The sequence below is a fragment of the Bubalus kerabau genome, chromosome 20 (genome assembly GCF_029407905.1).
Source record: "Bubalus kerabau isolate K-KA32 ecotype Philippines breed swamp buffalo chromosome 20, PCC_UOA_SB_1v2, whole genome shotgun sequence".
Classification (NCBI taxonomy): Eukaryota; Metazoa; Chordata; class Mammalia; order Artiodactyla; family Bovidae; genus Bubalus; species Bubalus kerabau.
In genome coordinates this window covers 51,625,670-51,643,273 of record NC_073643.1, presented here as the reverse complement: position 1 = coordinate 51,643,273, position 17,604 = coordinate 51,625,670, and the positions used below count along the sequence as shown (strand labels likewise).

General features: G+C 52.2%; 1 protein-coding gene and 1 long non-coding RNA gene across 5 annotated transcripts in view; one reads left to right on the top strand and one right to left on the bottom strand.

Moving 5' to 3' along the window:
- Window positions 1-17,604, bottom strand: part of CACNA2D2 (calcium voltage-gated channel auxiliary subunit alpha2delta 2) — a 140,754-nt gene that overhangs the window by 90,192 nt on the left and 32,958 nt on the right. The gene's annotated exons all lie outside the window — the stretch shown is intronic.
- On the top strand, window positions 3,092-4,823 carry LOC129634974 (uncharacterized). The gene is made up of 3 exons (XR_008706035.1): window positions 3,092-3,678; window positions 3,761-3,903; window positions 4,408-4,823. It is a non-coding gene; the product is annotated as an uncharacterized LOC129634974 (long non-coding RNA).

Sequence of the window (17,604 nt, the reverse complement as noted above, 5' to 3'; positions counted from 1 at the left end):
ATCTCTGTACATTAATGCTTATCAGCACCACCAGGAAAGAGACACCAAATAACCAGATAAAATGACCTCATGAATTTCCATCAGTCAGCCTCTGTCGTCAGTCACTCCAGGGCTGGTACAAGGAGTGTATGAAGAGAGTAGCTATGAAGGGACTACACAAGGGCCCAAGGCCAATGTTGATCTAGCTACTGCTGCTGCTAATACCCAAACTTCCAGGAACAGAGTCCAATCCTGAGACCCGAATATGGCACTACTTCTCAAGGAAATCAACCAACTGTGTGGCAAGTTGATTACACCAGACCTCTTCAACCTCAGAAGGGGCAGTGAGTCATTCTCACTGATATGGTAACAGCTGGTCAGTTTTTCTTTCCTACATGAAGGGTGTTGACTATCCAAGAGCTTATCGAATGTTTGACCTGCTGACATGGGATCCCGTGGGTTCCTTTCTCCAGGGGATCCACTTTACAGCAAAAGAAGTGCTTCAGTGGGCATGTGAGCATGGGATGCGCTGATCCTATCATTTACCTCACCATTCTGAAGCCACCAGTCTCACAGTGTTGGAATAAATGACTTTCCCCTAGTTACAGCCTTACTGAGATATAATTCACATCCCACATGGTTAGTATACTTTTTTTAAAGTATACAATTAAATGGTTATATATTCACACAGTTGTGTAACCATCAATACTCTAACTTTGTAACATTTTCATAACCCCTAAAGAAACCTTGTACCCAATTCCTGCGTCCCTGAAGCCCATGGCAATCACTACTTTGTTCCTAGTTTTTGTCTGTTCTGGATATTCCATATACACTGAATCATTTAAGATGTGCCCTTCAGTTCCTGGCTTCTTTCACTTAGTGTAATGTTCTCAAGGTTCATCCATATGGTAGCATGTATCAGAAAGTAACTACTTTTTATTGCTGGATAATGTTCCACCATATGGATATACCAATTTTGCTCATTTCTTCATCAGTTGATAGAGATTTGAGTTGTTTCCACTTTTTAAATATATTACAAATAATGTTGCTATGAAGGTTTGTGTATGTTTCTACATGGAATGGTCTTTTGAAGACCAGCAAAGCCACCACGTTGGAGATGGTATCCAGCAAGAATGGGGAGTTATCCTTAAGGACACAGTATGTAAATCTAACTGCTGAGTCCGTAATAGCCAAGAATACACAGTCCAGGCAAAAGTAGGAGAGGCGTGGTTTCACTCCCCATCACTACTCTCCTACTTGGGGGAATTCTGACTTCTGATCCCCTCGATTTTGGGCTCTGTCAATCTACAAGTCCTGGTTCCCAGAGAGGGAATGGTTTCACAGGGGACACGGAGTCCCACTGGGCCTTAGTTTTCAGCGACTCGCCTGTCAGTTTAGGCTCCTCGGGCCAAGAGAGCAGCTGTCATGGAAAAATGATTCTCATTATCGGGAGATGCTCGGGCAGGGAAAAATATGTTGGACACCCAGGAGACCCACTGGGACCCCTCTGTCTAGTTTCTCTTTTCTTTTAATCTATTTTTTGGCTGTGCCACACGGCATGTGGGATCCTAGTTCCCCAACCAGGGGTTGAATTCTTGCCCCCTAAAGTAGAAGCACAGAGTCTTAACCACTAGACCACCAGGAGTTCCTCCCCTGTTTAGTTTTGATGAAGGATGAACAAGGACATAAGCCATGGCATGAGAAGGGCGTGGTGGGCAGGGGCTCAAGACCCACCAGGGATAAGGGTCTGGGTCAGGGTGAAGGGAACCTAGGGAGGTGGTGGCAGATGGAGAGGATGCGTGCCAATTGTGGCCTTTGTATTGGAGGTCACAGCTCATCCCACTACTCTTGCTCTTGCAAGTTTCCCAGGAAAAGGGAACAATCACAATTCTAGAGTTAGTGAGCTCCCACAGAGACAAAATTTACTATATGAAGCCAGGGGTCCAGGTGACTCAAGAGGTGGGCTGTTGTGGGTACTCCTTCAGGATCAGTGCTCATTCTCCAGATGCTGAGTTGATTGGGAACTGTCCCCTAACTACAGGGAGACACCTCATGCATGGTCATGGCCCTTCCCCAGCAGCACCCTGCATGCAGTGACCAGGGAGTGCAGGGCACAAAAGCCAGGACCCCTGGCCTCAATCTAGGACCTCTCTAAGCAGCCACCCCAGGCCAGGAGCTCTCCATGGTGCTGGCTGAGACCCCATTCAGCTGCATTGTGGTCAGCTTCTCTCCCTGCCCAGGCTTGCTCCACACATCCCCTTACAAGTACGGTTTCTCAGAGCAGCCCCTCCCCTTAAAATAAACCTTCTGTGTAGATCCTAGCATCTCAGACCCTGTTTCCCACTAACACGACCTCAGACAGGCTGTCTGTCCCCACCAGTGCCAAACCCTGGGCCAGCCAGGCTCAAGAAAGCCCTGTGATGGTGGCTGTGGGACCTCCAGTCCCCCACCCCCACCCCACCAACTGAGGCCTGCCTTTACATCACCCAACCGTAGCATTCAGGTACCACCCCCTTCAGGGAGGTACAATTTAAAGGTAAAGAAACCAAAACTCTAGAGGGGAACTAGCTCATCCAAGGACCTAGACATGGAAAGGGAATGATCAGAGTTTGAACCTCTAACTGAATCTCTCTGACCACCATCCTCATGACTTCTGTATTTTCTGCCAGAGTGAGAGGGCAGCAAACAAGCTCTGGGACACAGCTCACCTTCACCTGAAAGGTGGAAACAGACTTCATGGAGGAGGTCTTGAGGGGTTTGGGAGGAGGGTGTGCAAGGAAAGGCTTTGCAGGAAGAGGGAACAGTGAGGGCAAAGGCTGGGAGGCAGGCCTAACGGGGGTTAAGGAATCCCGGTTTGGAGGGATAAGTCAGGGAAGGGTGGTATGGTCTGTGTGAAGGTCGTGGTGGACACAGACCAGGCTCAGGTCCTGCATCTGTTCTGCCCTGCCCCCGCCTTGCTGTGTCCCATCTCCCCCTCTCCCACCCCATCCCCCAGGTTCCGGTGCCTGCTCTGAATGGCCAATGAGGCCATCTGATTGGCTCATCAAGGGCAAATAATAGCTTCTGCTGAATTCAGCTGCAGCCAATCAGAGGCAATCAAGCACACAAGAGGCCTGATGGGCCACATGAGCGGGCGCCCCCACAGGCACCAGAGCTGGCCCTCAGTCAGGTCCGGAAGCTCCCATCTAGTGTGGGAGCCCTGGCAGTGGGGGGGTCAGAGAACCAGGAGGTCTCAGTAAGAGAAAGAGAAGGGACCCGGCTGGGCTCCACTGCATTTACTTGGCACCTGCTGTGTACCCAGAGCTCTGGAGAAGCTGAGCACTGGTGGGGAAACCCAGGCAGGGACACAGTCACCCCAGCACATACTCTACAGAGCATCAGCACACAGGCCCAGGGAGAAGCTTCCTAGGAGAAGCTTTTCTGAACCCCACAACAGCCTCCCAGCATTTGTCCCTCAGCTGTCCCCCCACCCCCCACTCTGCCTCCACCCTCCCAGGCGTCTCTGTGCCAAATTCCTGCCTTTTCCCCTGAGGAGAGCAGAGCCTCCAATCAGACCCTGGGAAAGCAATTTTTCAATCTCCAACTGCAAACACTAATACCGCCGAAGCTAATTTTACAGATTTCCACTCTGAGGCCTCGCCTTTGTCCCAGAATCCCTCAGCCTGAGAGATTAGTAGTTTAGAGACTGGAAAAAATAAGGTATTTTAAAATTCAGCATAAAACTTTCTTAGATTCAGTGAGCTAAAGAAGAAATAAAAAAAATTTTTTTTGATTGGAAAAGAGCCTGTTGGTGAGGGAGGAGCCAGGTCCGGTCCCTGCTCCACCAGGGAAGGTGTTTGAAGGAAGGATGCTCTTCCAGTGCCCAGATGCCTCCAGTCCTTGCAACAGGCTCAAACCTGCAGCCTAAGGACGGGCAGAGAAAAGGTAAGAGTCAGGCCCCCATCCTGCATGCTGGGAACCCATGGTCCCTCTTTCTCAAGCCTCTGGGATATGCACACCCCGTGAAGCCAGTCAGGATTTCTCTGACCCTAATCTCGAAGCCTGCGGAGCTGCAGCAAAAAGCCTCAGCCCTTTGGATAGAACAGGTCACAGGCACTCTTGCTCACTTTGCCAGTGAGGCTGATTCCATTCCAAAGGTGACTCTCCCTGGGCTCAGTTTTCCCATCGAACCAAATGACCAAAGTCTCTGGCCACGTGGCCCACCTGGCACCATGCAGCCCAGCCCTGCACCCTCTGTGCACCGGCACACCCCAGATCACACCAGCTCGGACCCTTGCCCTGGTACAGGCAGGCATGGGGCACATTCAGTAGAGCTCATTCCACGAGCACCTCTCCACGGCATCTCTCCAGATGAACAGCGTAATCACTCCGGCTCTCCGGGGGCCACAAGCTCAGAAACATCCTAATGAAAAATAAATGTATTTACAGGGAGATGTCAAAGCTGCCAGGACGAGTCAAAGTAATATGCCTGCGACCAGCACGCGGACTTTTATTTCCTCCCCCTCCACGCTCCAGAGCTGCTCCTGCGGCGTGGAGAGATAAATATTTTAAATAGCGACACTTTGGCGATGCACGGTTATGCAAGACAAGGAATAATTAGAAAATAAATTACTTTTTTTAAACACAGCGTTACAAACATAGGGCGCATCAGATTACTGCTCTCCGTAGTCTGGGGCTGTGCAGCTCCAGAGGCCAGCACGGCAAGGACCTCGGGGAGCAACGGCGACCCAGTCTGTCCCCAGAGCCCCCAGACAGTGACGGCCCCTCCCGCCTGCTTGGGGAGGCTCCCAGAATGGAGCTGAAGACCACACTTGGCAGCTTCCAGAAAATCTCGGCGATGGAAAGGCTTCCTCCGGCGTCTCACCAGCAGTGGCGCAGACTAAAAATAGTTTAATCTCCTTGAAAGCAAAAGGAGCAATCAGCAAAACAGACACTCGGGCCTGCATGTCCCCCCCCCACCGCCAACCACCGCTGATCCTCACCACACTCTGCCCCCATCCATCCATGCCTGTCCCCAGTGCCAAGCATCATCAACTTCTGACTGACCCCAAGGCAGCCTACCACGACCCTGCCCAGGACGGCAGTCTCACCCAACACCCAGATAAACTCATGTCTACAGCCCTGACCAAGTTACATACATGGTATGTGTCCTTTAAATCTCATGATGCCACAAGGAGAAGGGAAGACAAGGAATGTTTTACAGATGAGGAAACTGAGGCATAGTCACTTGGAATCATTTACCCAAGGCTAGAGATGGAGAACGATTGGACTGGGCTGTGTGCTGAAGGAGAGGGCTCAGCCTCTGCAGAAAGGAGGCTGGGTGGCTTTTAATTAGCACCTAACCTGAGTCTCTGTGGTTGGCTCCCAAGAAACAAAAGCTGCCCAGGGCAAGAAGGGGCAAAACTGGTAGGGTGGGGCTTGGGAGAGGCTCACACATTCAGGGGAGGGGACCAGCTCCTGGCGAGGCTGAAGGAGTCTGTCACACAGATGTGTCCTGCCCACTGCAGACAGAAGGACACTGTGATGTCACCCTTTTCACCCGCTGGCCTGGGATGGGGTGAACACCTGTGTTCTGGCCTCAGCGCTGCCACCACCCTGCTGTGTGTCTGAGGGCCTGTCCCTGCCTTCTCTGGGCCTCTATTTCGCCCAGCGGTTGGCCAAGATGACCTGAGGGACCGAGGACTTGTCAGGAAGCCTGCTGCGCTCATGGGCTTGCCCCCAGTACTCTGCCCCTCCTTACTCAGTCCTCTCTGTCCACAAGCTGTGCCCACCTGCCCTAAACCAGAAACATGGACAGTGTCCTGGTTTTATATGAGAATGCTAAAAAACAGGCAGGGGAAGTCACATGCCCAAGGCCACCCTACAGAGGTCAGAGGAGACACGGCCAAGACCAGGAATCAGTCTCTGATCCACTCCCGCGCCCTTCACCACACACTTCTGGACCTCCCCGAGAATGTTGCTGTCTCGGAGTTCTGAGTGCCTCCTGTGCCCTTTCCCCATCCTTCACAAAGGGAAGCCGGGACATCAAACAATAAATTGGGCTCTGGCAGGTGGTCCAGCTCACCCAATCTCCTAAAATGTCATCCAGGAATATGGAACTGAGGCCTCCTTTTGTGCTAAATATCTTCCCTGGTAACCAGCAGCTGCCTGAAAGAAATTACTCTATAACCTTGTTCTGAGTTTTTCAAAAATAGCCTGTGCACCCACTGCTAGAAGGCATGGCACCGCCCAGCCTATCCTGGCTCCCAGTCCGTCCCTTGGCCCCTAGTACTCTGGCCCAGTCTTGCTTCTGCTTCCTCCTTTGTCCCCAGTCTCTTCCCTCGCCTAAAATCCCAGTCCAGCCTTTCGCCCCAGCAGCCCCATGCCCCCATGCTGCTGCCTCAATATACAAGGGGCTTGGTTCTGTCCCCTGCAGCTACTTCACATCCTCTGTTATCTCACTGTGACCCTGAAGGCAGAGACAACGTCCCCTCTTTTACAGGAGAGGAAACTGAGCCCCAGGTCCCCTGATTTGTGAGGGGTTTCTTTTGGTGTGATTGCTCCCAAACCCTGCCAGAAACCCATTCCTCCAGCCTCAGGAACAGGAGCTCAATTTTAATGGGTTGAAGCGAGGACTGAGGAAGATGCCCCAGGCAGAAGGAACAATTAGGGCAAGAGCAGACCCTGGGGAGGATTAGAGCCCTGGGGCTAAGCGGAAGAGGGGACCCTGACTCACTCACAACAGGCTGTGTGTTCAGGAGCTGCCCCAAAGGGATGTGCCCTCAGCCATCAGCCAGATTCAGGGGCCTACTCTGTCCTGGTTATGGGAGACCCAGGTAACCCCACTTGCTGGTACCTACCACTTGGGTAACCCCATCTGAAGAAAAAGAAGGTATTACATGGCGGGGAGCCACCCAGGGAATAGCCAGCATGCTGTCAACCAAGTCAGAACTTTATCAGCAAAGCTCTTCCCCACTGCTGACTGTGGAAGCCTGGCCAGCTAGGATGTCCTACTGCACAGATAGGGAAACTGAGGCTCAGGATGAGGGGCATGGGATCACAGAGAGAGAACCAGGCTGCTCAAGTTCCTTATGAGGCTGGTTGAGCCTCCTGCCTCTCTAATCCCCCTCCTCCCTAAGCGCCCTCCTCTGTTTCCAGCAGCTCCCTGCAGCTAACCCCAAGCCAAGCCTTGGGTTGACACCCTCCCAGGCATGGGGCAGCAGTTCCTGAACTGTGTTCTCAGGAGCCCTAGGCAGTAGGCAGGAGGCCCCTGGGCTTGTGTGGAGGATCACGGGTCATGAGAGGGAGGTCAGGAGGCCAGACCTGCTTGCTGCCTCCCTCAGCCAGAGAATCTCCTGTTCATGTATTCACTGGCTGGGGACCTACATGGATTTCCGTGAACAAAGAGGAAGGGCTCAGTTGCTACAAGAGAGTGAAAGCAGTGATGCCTGGTGGATTAAATTTTCATTCTTCCTCAAGACTCCCTGAAACCACAGTAAAGGGCTATTGAAAATAGTGAAAAACCCACGGGTCATAGAATATGTGGAGGAAGCACCAGGGACATTTTGGAAGCTAGAAGCAGATGGACTGTGGGTGACTGGCTCAGCAGGCTGTGGAGGGCTCACCTCTGCTGGCAGTGGGTTAATGATGGGGAACTCCAAAGACTAAAACCCCAGATGAGCAACTGGGAGAAGCTTTGCTGGGGAATCTGCAGCCCAGGAGGGCAATAGGACCAGCGTGCCCACCAGGAACACCAAGACCCCCCGCCATACCCAGAGTCCCACCCCCAACTCAGTGCCCTGCACTTCGATGGCGTTTCCACTTAAGGCCAGAGGGTTGTTAATTCCTCTCCTCGGCTCCTGTCACATTATCTTCTCTGTCTCCTTAAATATGAGCAGACCATTTGGAAACCCAAACACTGAGGGGCAGGGGTGGGGAGACAGGCACATAGAAATCAGAGGCCAAAACAAACAAAAACCTGAAGGAACCTGGGCTACATGGAAAGATGAAAGTTTAAAAAAAGATGCTATAAATTGTGTATACAAGGGTTGAAGAAACAAACATATTGTAGATGATGAGAGCTGGATTTCTCACTGTTAGAGAGGCAGTCACCAGAAAGGAATGGAGGAAGACTTCAGTGAATCCTGTTGTACTGGACTGGAGTAGAGGCTTCAGTGTAGACTCACTGTTGTGAATCTTTATAAAGATAGACAGATAAAGACATAAAATTACAGATATGTGCGTACACATGGACTATACATATTTTTTTTACTTCTTGTGAGACAGCCTAGCAACAGTGACATCCCCCTAGCAATGAGCACACTCAGCACCCCAATCTTGATTTCTAAATACCATTCGCTAATAAATGGAGCCAGAACTCCTTGGAGAAGTGGCTGATTCCAGGGAAAACACAAGATGAGCTGAAGATCTTGTGGTAACAAAAAAGAAAGGAAGTACTCAAATAAGGACACCAGCATGTCAAAGGGCACAGGAGCCAACCTAGAAGAGCTCCCAAAGCCAAAGCTAGAATAATCTGGGCAAGAAAATTACGATAATACTGAATAACCATACACAGAATAAGCATTCATTAGTTCATACTGACATAAGTAAATAACTGATAAATAAACAGGGGAGAAGGGACAGTTCTTCCTTACAAAAGAATTCCAGTTAATAAATATAGAAGGAAATAAAAATGAGAGAAATAGAAAAATACCTCAGTAATAACTGCTGCAGGCAAGATCTACAGATGGATGTTAAAATTAATGGGCAAAGGTTTGAGAGAAATGGGATATTTGCATAGTCTCAAAGTATCCTCCAAGAAATGTATTAATTATTAATACAAAGGGGGAAAAGGGCAACTTCACAGTAGAGGAACCAAGAAGATACCAGCTTAACTAAATGATCAAAGGTAACATCACCCATAATAAGATACATTGGCATCAGGTTCTCCCTGATATGCTGCGCTGAGAAAGACACATCCCTTTCTATGGTGTTTTTCCTAAAAATGCATAACCTCAGTCTAATCACAAGAAAACATTAGACAAACACAAACTGAGGGACTTTAAACCAAATAACCGAACAGTAGTTTTTTTTAAAAGTATCAAGGTCATGGAAGACAAAGAAAGACATAGAAACCGTCGCAGATTGGAGGAGACTAAGAATACAGGACAACTAAAGGCAAGGCAAGACTCTGGATTGGATCCTGAGAAAGAAAAAGGACCTTGGTGCGAAAACTGGTGAAATCCAAATACAGTTTTCACGCTGGTTAGTGTTAATGTACCGGTGTCAATTTCTTTCTTGATATTTGTACTATGGTTATGCAAGATGATAACATTAAAGGGGAGTAGGTGAAGGGTTAGGGAATTTCTGTACTATTTTGGCAACCTCTCTGTAAATCTAAAATTATTTCAAAATAGTAAGTTTTTTTAAAGCTATCATCTTCAGAGAGCTGACAGGATCAATGGCATCAGTGAAACAAGAGCAAGATGTTATTTTTTAAAAGAACCAAAAAAAGAGATCCAAGAATTTAAAATATGCTAACAAAGTGTAAAACATTACAGAAAGGCTGGAAGACAGAATTGACAAACCTCCTGATAAAAAGACACACGGATGGAAAATTGGAAAGAAAACAGAAAAAAAAAAAAAAAAAAGAACCTGAGTTAAAGGTTTTAGAAAGATAAGAGATAAAAGGGAAGGGAGGAAATAGTCAAAGAAATCATTCCGAAAACTTCCCAGGACTGAAGGACACAAGAATCTAGTCTGAAAATGTCCACTGAGTGGTGAAGAATGATAATAAAGCTCGCCAAGGTATATCAGGGTGGAATTTCTGAACACGAGGCACGGGGAGAAAGAATCCACCTGCCCAGTTCGATTTGATTCCTGGGTTGGGAAGATCCGTTGGAGAAGGGATAGGCTACCCACTCCAGTGTTCATGGGCTTCCCTGGAGGCTCAATGGTAAAGAATCTGCCTGCAATGTGGGAGACCTGGGTTCAATCCCTGGGTTTGGAAGATCCCCTGGAGGAGGGCATGGCAACCAACTCCAGTATTCTTGCCTGGAGAATCCCCATGAGCAGAGGGGTCTGGTGGGCTACAGTCCATGGGGTCACAAAGAGTCAGACACAATTAAGTGATTAAGCACGTACACTGAGATAAAAAAAGAGGTCATGTACAAAGGATTGGGAATACAAGCGACTCTGGACCTTTGCACAGCAACTCAGGAAGCTGGAAGGAATGAAGTGCTGCCTTGGAAATTCTGAGGCAAAAGGCTTCCACCTTGAACTTCCACACCCACCTAAAACCTCTGCCAGATGTGAGGGAGAGGGCAGGCTTTCTGAGACATGAAAGCCCCCCAAATCTGGCTTCCATACACCTTTGCACAGGATGCCAACTGAAAATGTTCTCTAACTGACCAGGGGAGAAAACCAGAAGCCAGGGAAGAGGAGTGTACAGCACGCAGAAGAGAGGGACTCCAACTCAGAAGAGAGGCGAGGGAAATCCCAACCAAGACTTCCCTGGGCAGTGACCCAGAGCCCAGATATGTGTGCATGCATGAGAAGAGGTCAGATAGAAGGGCCAAGGAGCTTGGGGCAAATTAGTAAAGGTTCACAGGAAACCAAGCAAATACCGGACAGTTGTTACCCGCAGGAAAAAAAAAGTAAAACTTGTACCCCGAAATGTGCACTATGAGTTGCACAGTTCTGAATGGCATTTGCCCCGTTAAGATAATACCACCACTGAGTCCTGACCTGCTGTATCACCATATAACACTGTGGGGAAGGTGGGAGTCAGACAAGAGACAGCTCTGTGATCGGGCGGACGCTGTGCTCGCGCTCTACTCCCCAGTGGATGTCCACGGGCAACACCTAAAACAGGACAGCCACGAAGGAGCAACAGAAGCATGCCAGTTAGAGATATGGAGCTCTGAGACTAGAAAGCGACAGCCTCTAGGGAGCTGGACGTGGAGAGGAGGGGTCTGCTGTGCTTCTAACACAACCGGCCTGGGAAAACCATGACTTTACACCACGTGTGAGTGTGACACTGATTTTAAAACCCTAACTTTAAAAATCCATCTAGAAATTTAAGAAAAAAAAAAAAAAAAAGAAAGGAAGAAAAGAGATACTGTTGTTGTTTAGTCGCTAAGTCGTACCTGACTCCTTTGCAACCCCATGGACTGCAGCCCGTCAGGCTCTTCTGTCCATGGGATTTCTCAGGCAACGATACTGGAGTGGGTTGCCGTTTCCTTCTCCAGGGGATCTTCCTGACCCAGGGATCGAACCCGTGTCTCCTGAATTGCAGGCGGAGTCTTTACCCCTGAGCCACCAGGGAGGCCCAAGAAAAGAGATGGGGAGGGGAAGAATGATGGGAGGGAAGGAGAGAGAAGAGAGAATAATGGAGGCAGAGGAGTCAGGGACAGGAGACTAACTGCTTTGACCCCAGCCTCTGGTCTGCAAAAAGGGACCCCCACAAAAGGCAGCAGCGATTATCACCTCTGTTACTCTTACCAAAAATTAAGGCAGTTCAGTGTTTCACTTCCCTGTTGAGCTGAGTACACAAACAAGGTTCTTAGACCAAAACACCAATTTGGCATGGCTGATCTCTCGCCTCCACTCCTATATTTCCCCAAAGTTGGAGGCATTCAGAAAGCAAGGTGAGGGCCAGCAGCCCACAGGGGTCTAGGGAGCAAGCCAGTCATCCTGGGGACAGTAGGGGACAGTGCTGGGTGAGGAGGAAGAAGCTCCGAGTCTTCCACAATGTCTGTGAGGCCACAGAAGCACTCACACCCATTGCACAGGCCTCTGCTGAAGCCTGTGCCAGGGCCAGGTGGCCCATCTCACCTACAGCCACAGGCAGCCATGCCTGGGGAGGGGTGGGAAGAGCAGGGACTGCACGGGCAATGGGCCAAGTGGGCTAGTGTCTTTGCCAATCTCACACCCTCCTGGAATCTCAAATTTTCCGGAAATGTACACATCTGTGAGTCCTTCCAGTGGCCCCCTTGCACTGGGCCCTCAGTCCCTGGGACAGGGAAGACAAGTGTGAGGTATACACCCACCAGCCTCACGCAAACACAAGCTTGGCAGAGATTCTGGCTCAGTCTGCAAGAAGCTCAGAGTGCTCGGCTCTGAGTGGGCTAGGACCCCCAGCAGATCTTGTGTCTCAAAAGGGAAGGTGGAAAGCTAGGCGAGTCCCTGGGAGAGCCCCCTCCATCACTGAGGCCTTGCCCAGGCCCCAGAACCCTCATGCCCCTACACACCTCACTAAGATCTCAGACCCCTGGGACCCAAGAACTTGCTGGTGCCCCAGCGTGTGGTGCCACTCCAAAACTCCCCCTTCTATATTCTGAGTTCACTGGGTGCTCACTGCAGAAGGAGCCCCAGGGTCTCCAGGAGGCAAAGGGGTGGGTCACTCCACCCCACAGATGGACATAACCTCTCTAGCTCCACCAAGGGTTTCTAAGGAGGCTCTGTGCATCTAAGGATACGCTGCTGCTGAAACTCGTGCAGGTGGGAGAAGCAGGCCTCCCTGGCTCCTCCCTGGGAGCCAGTGTGAGGAGGGAGGCTAGGGCCCAATCTGACGGCCCTGTCCAATGAGGAAGCAAGCCCACCCAGATTATCTGCTGTGGGGTTCAGCCACTGCCCTCAGCAAACTATGGTCTGAGAGGGAGACAGTGCCAGCCCTGGGGGTGCTGAGTCTGATCCAGGAGCCTGCCAGACCCTCCCTGACTCGGAGCAGTGAGTGTTCAGGGCCAGTCTCCTGCCTTCCCCCATGAGGCTCCAGACCTCCGTTCCCCCTGAGCAGCTCCTCCACCACTTAGCAACGGAGACAATTTACATAATGCATCGAGTGTGCGAGCAATAATGGCTGGGGAAGCAGGGTGCCCGTTAGTGGCTCCTTGGGAGGGAAAATACCTGCTCCCACACCACCACTTCCTCCCTCGTGGAATAGGGCCCTGAGGCTGTGGGAAGCAGGTGCCTCTAAGTGCTTGGCTGATGCCAAGAGGGGCCCAGAAGGCCCATGCCAGTCCTGGAAACAGAGCAACCTCGGGACAGAGACGCACGAGGGAGGAAATTTCCAAAGCACCTGAGTTTTGAACATAAATCCACCCAGCCATGCTCCCTGAGCCTGCATCCCTGCTGGGCCCGGGCCTTGCATCCGGAGCCTTCCTGGAGGAGGAGGAGGCACTCCGGCAGGCAGCAGGCGGTAAGCTCTAGCCGGGAGGCCGGGGAGCCAGGCTGCAGCTGCCGGGGAGGTGGTCACGTTCAAACACAAAGGCAGCGATGGAAGGGGGAGACTACATAAAAATTACTGGCATGGTAATTGCTTTTTATATAAATGTTCTTTTAAAAAGTTTTCCCCAGTGTGAAAGTCCCTTTTTAAAAAAGAATAAATTTGCGGCCCACCAATTTATTCCACGCCTGTAGCTGGAGCATAATGAAGGCTCCTCTGTCAATACCTGATCAGGAGGCAAGTGGCTGCCGCTTGACCTGGCTTCCGGGGCTCCTGCACGACAAGGCAAGCGTAGGCCCCCGGGGTCTGCGAGGGGCCGCAGGAACAGGTGGCAGGGCTGCCCGTTGGACAGTCAGCATCAAGCGAGACTCTGGGCCTCAGGGCCAAACCCAACAAACGCCAGTGGCACCCCAGGAGCTGTGCTCAAATGGGAGATTCAAATGGAGGCAGCTATAATTCTGCTGATGGGGAGCACGTGGGGGAGCACGGGGCTCTCCCTTTCTAGGGACAGGAGAGGGAGGGGCTCAGCAGGCTTGGGGCTGGAGAGATGGGGCCCCTGGGTCTGCCTGCAGGGCTGGTGGAGGAAGCCGCCTGGTGACCAGGCACCTGGGGGCGGAAAGTGGGAGTGGCCTGTTCTGAGCTGTGGGAAGCTCCCCGTGGACTCCAGCTCAGCTCTAAGCCCACAGGCACCAGTGCTCTCCCCCCTACCCTGGGGTAGGGAGCCCATCAGCAGATCCCAGCCCCGAGCTGGAAGGGCTGCTCCCCCCTCACCAGGAGGCCCAGACCCTTGAAATGAGGCTCCTGCCCAGTGCCCCTGACCAGCCACAGCTCTCATCCATGGGGCATGCACACGGCTGTGCTCTCCACAGGGGTCGCTTGGTCCAGTAGCCCAGGGCACCGACACACAGGGGCGGGAGGACACACATCTCCAAGCGACTGGCATCTTGCCTCCCCGCAAGGCTGCTGCTAAGAACAGTGTCAGGCAGAGTGACTTGGAAGGGGATGTGCACGGTACGTGGGGACATGGCATGTATGTGTGTGTGTGTGTATGTGTGTGAGACTGTGAGCTCCTCACCCACAGCTGAGATTTCTCGTCTTCACTAATTAATCAGTTAAGTAGTTCTCGCCTGCTCGGGTGACACAGAGCTTGCGGCACCTGCCTCCTCGCAGTCCCACCCTGGCCTGTAAATGTTCCTGTTCACATCTGCTCACAGAGCACACAGAACTGTGCACTCAACACATACACACGCATGTACACGCCTGTCGGTCACACATCCCACCCAGGACACACGCATATGGGATCACATACTCTCACACACACACACACACACACACAGGAATGTGTGTGCCCGGTCCCGCCCCCACACGCAGACGCGACCACTCCCTTCCACAGACACAGACACTCCCCTGCTCCTGTTCCCGCTGGAGCGCTCGCGCACACACAGGTTCACGTGCTCTCATTTACATGTGCGCAGACATTCCCACATGCATCATCACACTCCTCTCGTCTCTCCTCCCACTGTGATCAGCCACATCCCACCTCACCAAGTCTCCGCAGGTCAGAGATTGTCTCCCAGTGAGTCATGGGATCAATAATCAATCTCCAGGGGCGAGTTGCCTTCTAGGTCTGTTGCTTTGTGTTCAGGTGGCATCCTGGGAGGCCCAGGCAGGAGCCTGCCCTACTGGGCATGGTCTCCATGCCCCATGTGATGAGAAGACTGGACTGGGTCCAGGAGAGGTCCCTGGCAGCCTCCACTCCTGTATACACCCAAAGGATGCAAGAGCAGACAGAAGATGGGAGCAGCACTGATCTAGAGGGCTTCCTTGGGGAGGGGGCTGTGGGCTGGGTTTAAAACCAGGGAGAGGCCTGGAGGAAAGAGGGGTGAGTGGGGAGAGCCGCAAGTACAGGAGAAGGAGAAAGCTGAGAAGGCCAGTGGGGGCGGTGAGGTCACATGGATGCCTGGAGGCCTGAAGGCTCCCCACTCCTCCTGCCAGGCCTTCCAGTCACTCTAGGAAGAGCCCAACCGCCCTGACCCCAGCCTGAGGTCCAGGGTGCCAGCATACTGTACAGCCAGCTCTTCTCTGGGGCCCTTCTCCACAGCCGCCACACCCTCCATCCCCTCACAAAGAGCCATCAGTGACCCTCTATGTGACAGGACCAAACTTGGCAGACCCCAGCAAGTCTAGCTCGCTCAGGGCGTCTGACACCGACGTTTACATTTCTGATGCCCTGGGCCATGGTTCCCCTAGGTGGGCTGGATGGTTCCCAGGGTCCTGTGGGACAGATCAGAGCCCCGACCTCTCCCTCTGTGGTCCTCAGATGCCTGCCCCCGTTGCTAACCAGACACGGAAGAGTTCCCAGCTGAGTGCTACTCCAGGTGGATCACATACATGCATGTTTGTACATGGCAGGCATGTGTACATACATGCACCCCATGTGTGTGCACAGCTGCTCCTCCACCCAGACTGCACATCCTCTCAAGCAGGGGCCCAGCCCCCCACTTCACATCCTGAGGCTAGAGTGAGAAAGCCCTAGGGTCAGTCACTTGGTTCCCTGATTCATGGGAACCCACAGATGGACAAGGAGGGAGCCTGACGAGTCTGCCCAGGATCCGGATCCCCCTCTGTCTTCATTGCCCCACTACTGCCAAGGAGCTAGCTGGATTCCAGGGCTGAGAGAGAGGTCGAGGAAAGATGGGGAGTTTGGGGCTCGGCAATATTCTCCAGACACCAGATCTCTGCTCACAAGGAGAGGGGAGCCATGCTCAGAGAAGGTGGAGGGAGGCCAGGCTGAGCCTCCGTCTCCTGCCTGGTTGTGGTAAACGCTGCTCATGTTGCCCCTGGGGCCGGCTGTGGTTTGTCAGAACCAATTACTTCTCTGCCTCTGCCAAATGCTTGGGGCTCCATGAATCTCAGGCGAGTGTCCTCGTGGCTGCCACGGATCCAGGGATGGATGGGGGTGGAGGACGGGGGCGGGGATGCAGATCGGGTCAGCCATCCCCAGGGGCCCAGCATGGAAACCCATTCAGTCCTCTACTCCATCCCCCATCTCCCATCCCGATGAGCCCCCAGCTCTGAACATGCAGCCCTGTCACTCTCCAGAGATGGATGCAGAGACCAAGAGAGAAGTGACCAGGCTCTGGCCTCTTCAGTAATCTGCAAGCACTTAGTCCCCATCAGAGCTGACCCCCAAATGTTCTGGTACTAGGCCAGCCCCCCTGGGGACCCCAGAGGAGAGGCAAGGTGTTTTTCAGAACTCTTGCCACGGTGGGGTTGGGATTTGCCCAGGCCACATGGTTTGTGGGATCCTAGCTCCCCAACCAGGGGCTGAACCCAGGCCCCCAGCACTGAAAAGTCCTGAGTGCTAACCACTTGATTGCCAGGGAATGCTTTAAACAGCCCAGATTCCCAGGATGGAAGAATTGAAGGGCATCTACTTGAGGGAATGGACCCAGACCCAAAGCCACAGGTTCTCAGCTTCTCTAGAACGTGGCGCTGTCCATCTGGTGACGTTCTGACCATGCCTCTGAGATCGTCTCTTTCTTAAACCAAGGAACCTCAGGCCAAGAGCTGCCATCCTCAAGAACCCAGAGCTTGGTGGCTTCCTACCACCCTGACTCTAAGGCCAGTCCATCCCCATGCCCTTCTCTGAGCCCACAGGGCCTGGGAGGACAAGCCGGCACCTGGGTGACTGATCTGAGAAACAGACTCACGGGCCTCTTCTGGGTGAAAGGGCCCTTCCCTTCCCTTCACCAGCTTCCTCCCTGGGTGCCTCTGCAGCTGCCGCCTTCCCTGGCCCACTGGCCCTGTTTCTCCAATCTCTGGTGGCCTTTGTGCCTCTCCCAGCAAGAGCCCTCAAAGATGTCATGGTCAGAAGGTGCTACAGACTGAATGTGTCCCCTCCCCCAATTCCTATGTTGAGACCTAATCCCCACTGTGACAGTATTTAGAGGTGGACCTCTTGGGAAGTGGTTAGGTCATAAGGGTGGAGCCCTAGTGGACGGGATTAGTGCCCTTAAAAAGGAAACCCCAGAGAGGTCCTTCGTGCCTTCCACCATGTAAGGACATAGCGAGAAGACAACTATCAATGAACCGGGAAGTGGGCTCTCACCAAACACCAAATCTGTGGATATCTGGATCTTGAACTGCCCAGCTTCTAGTAACATGAGAAATTTCTGTTGTTGATAAGTCACCAAGTTTACAGTATTCTGTTCTAGCTGCCTGAACAGGACTAAGAAGGCGGGGAAGAGGAAACCAATTTCCAAATTCCTGGGTTTCAACAAGCAAAGGTGACAGCCTGCATATCTGAACTTTCTAAAACCATAACTAAGTCCTGGAAGGGCAGGCAATTGATACTGGAGAGGGCACAGAGACACCCCCATATTTGCAGGGCTCTCTCTGCAGCCTTCCCTTGCCCCTGC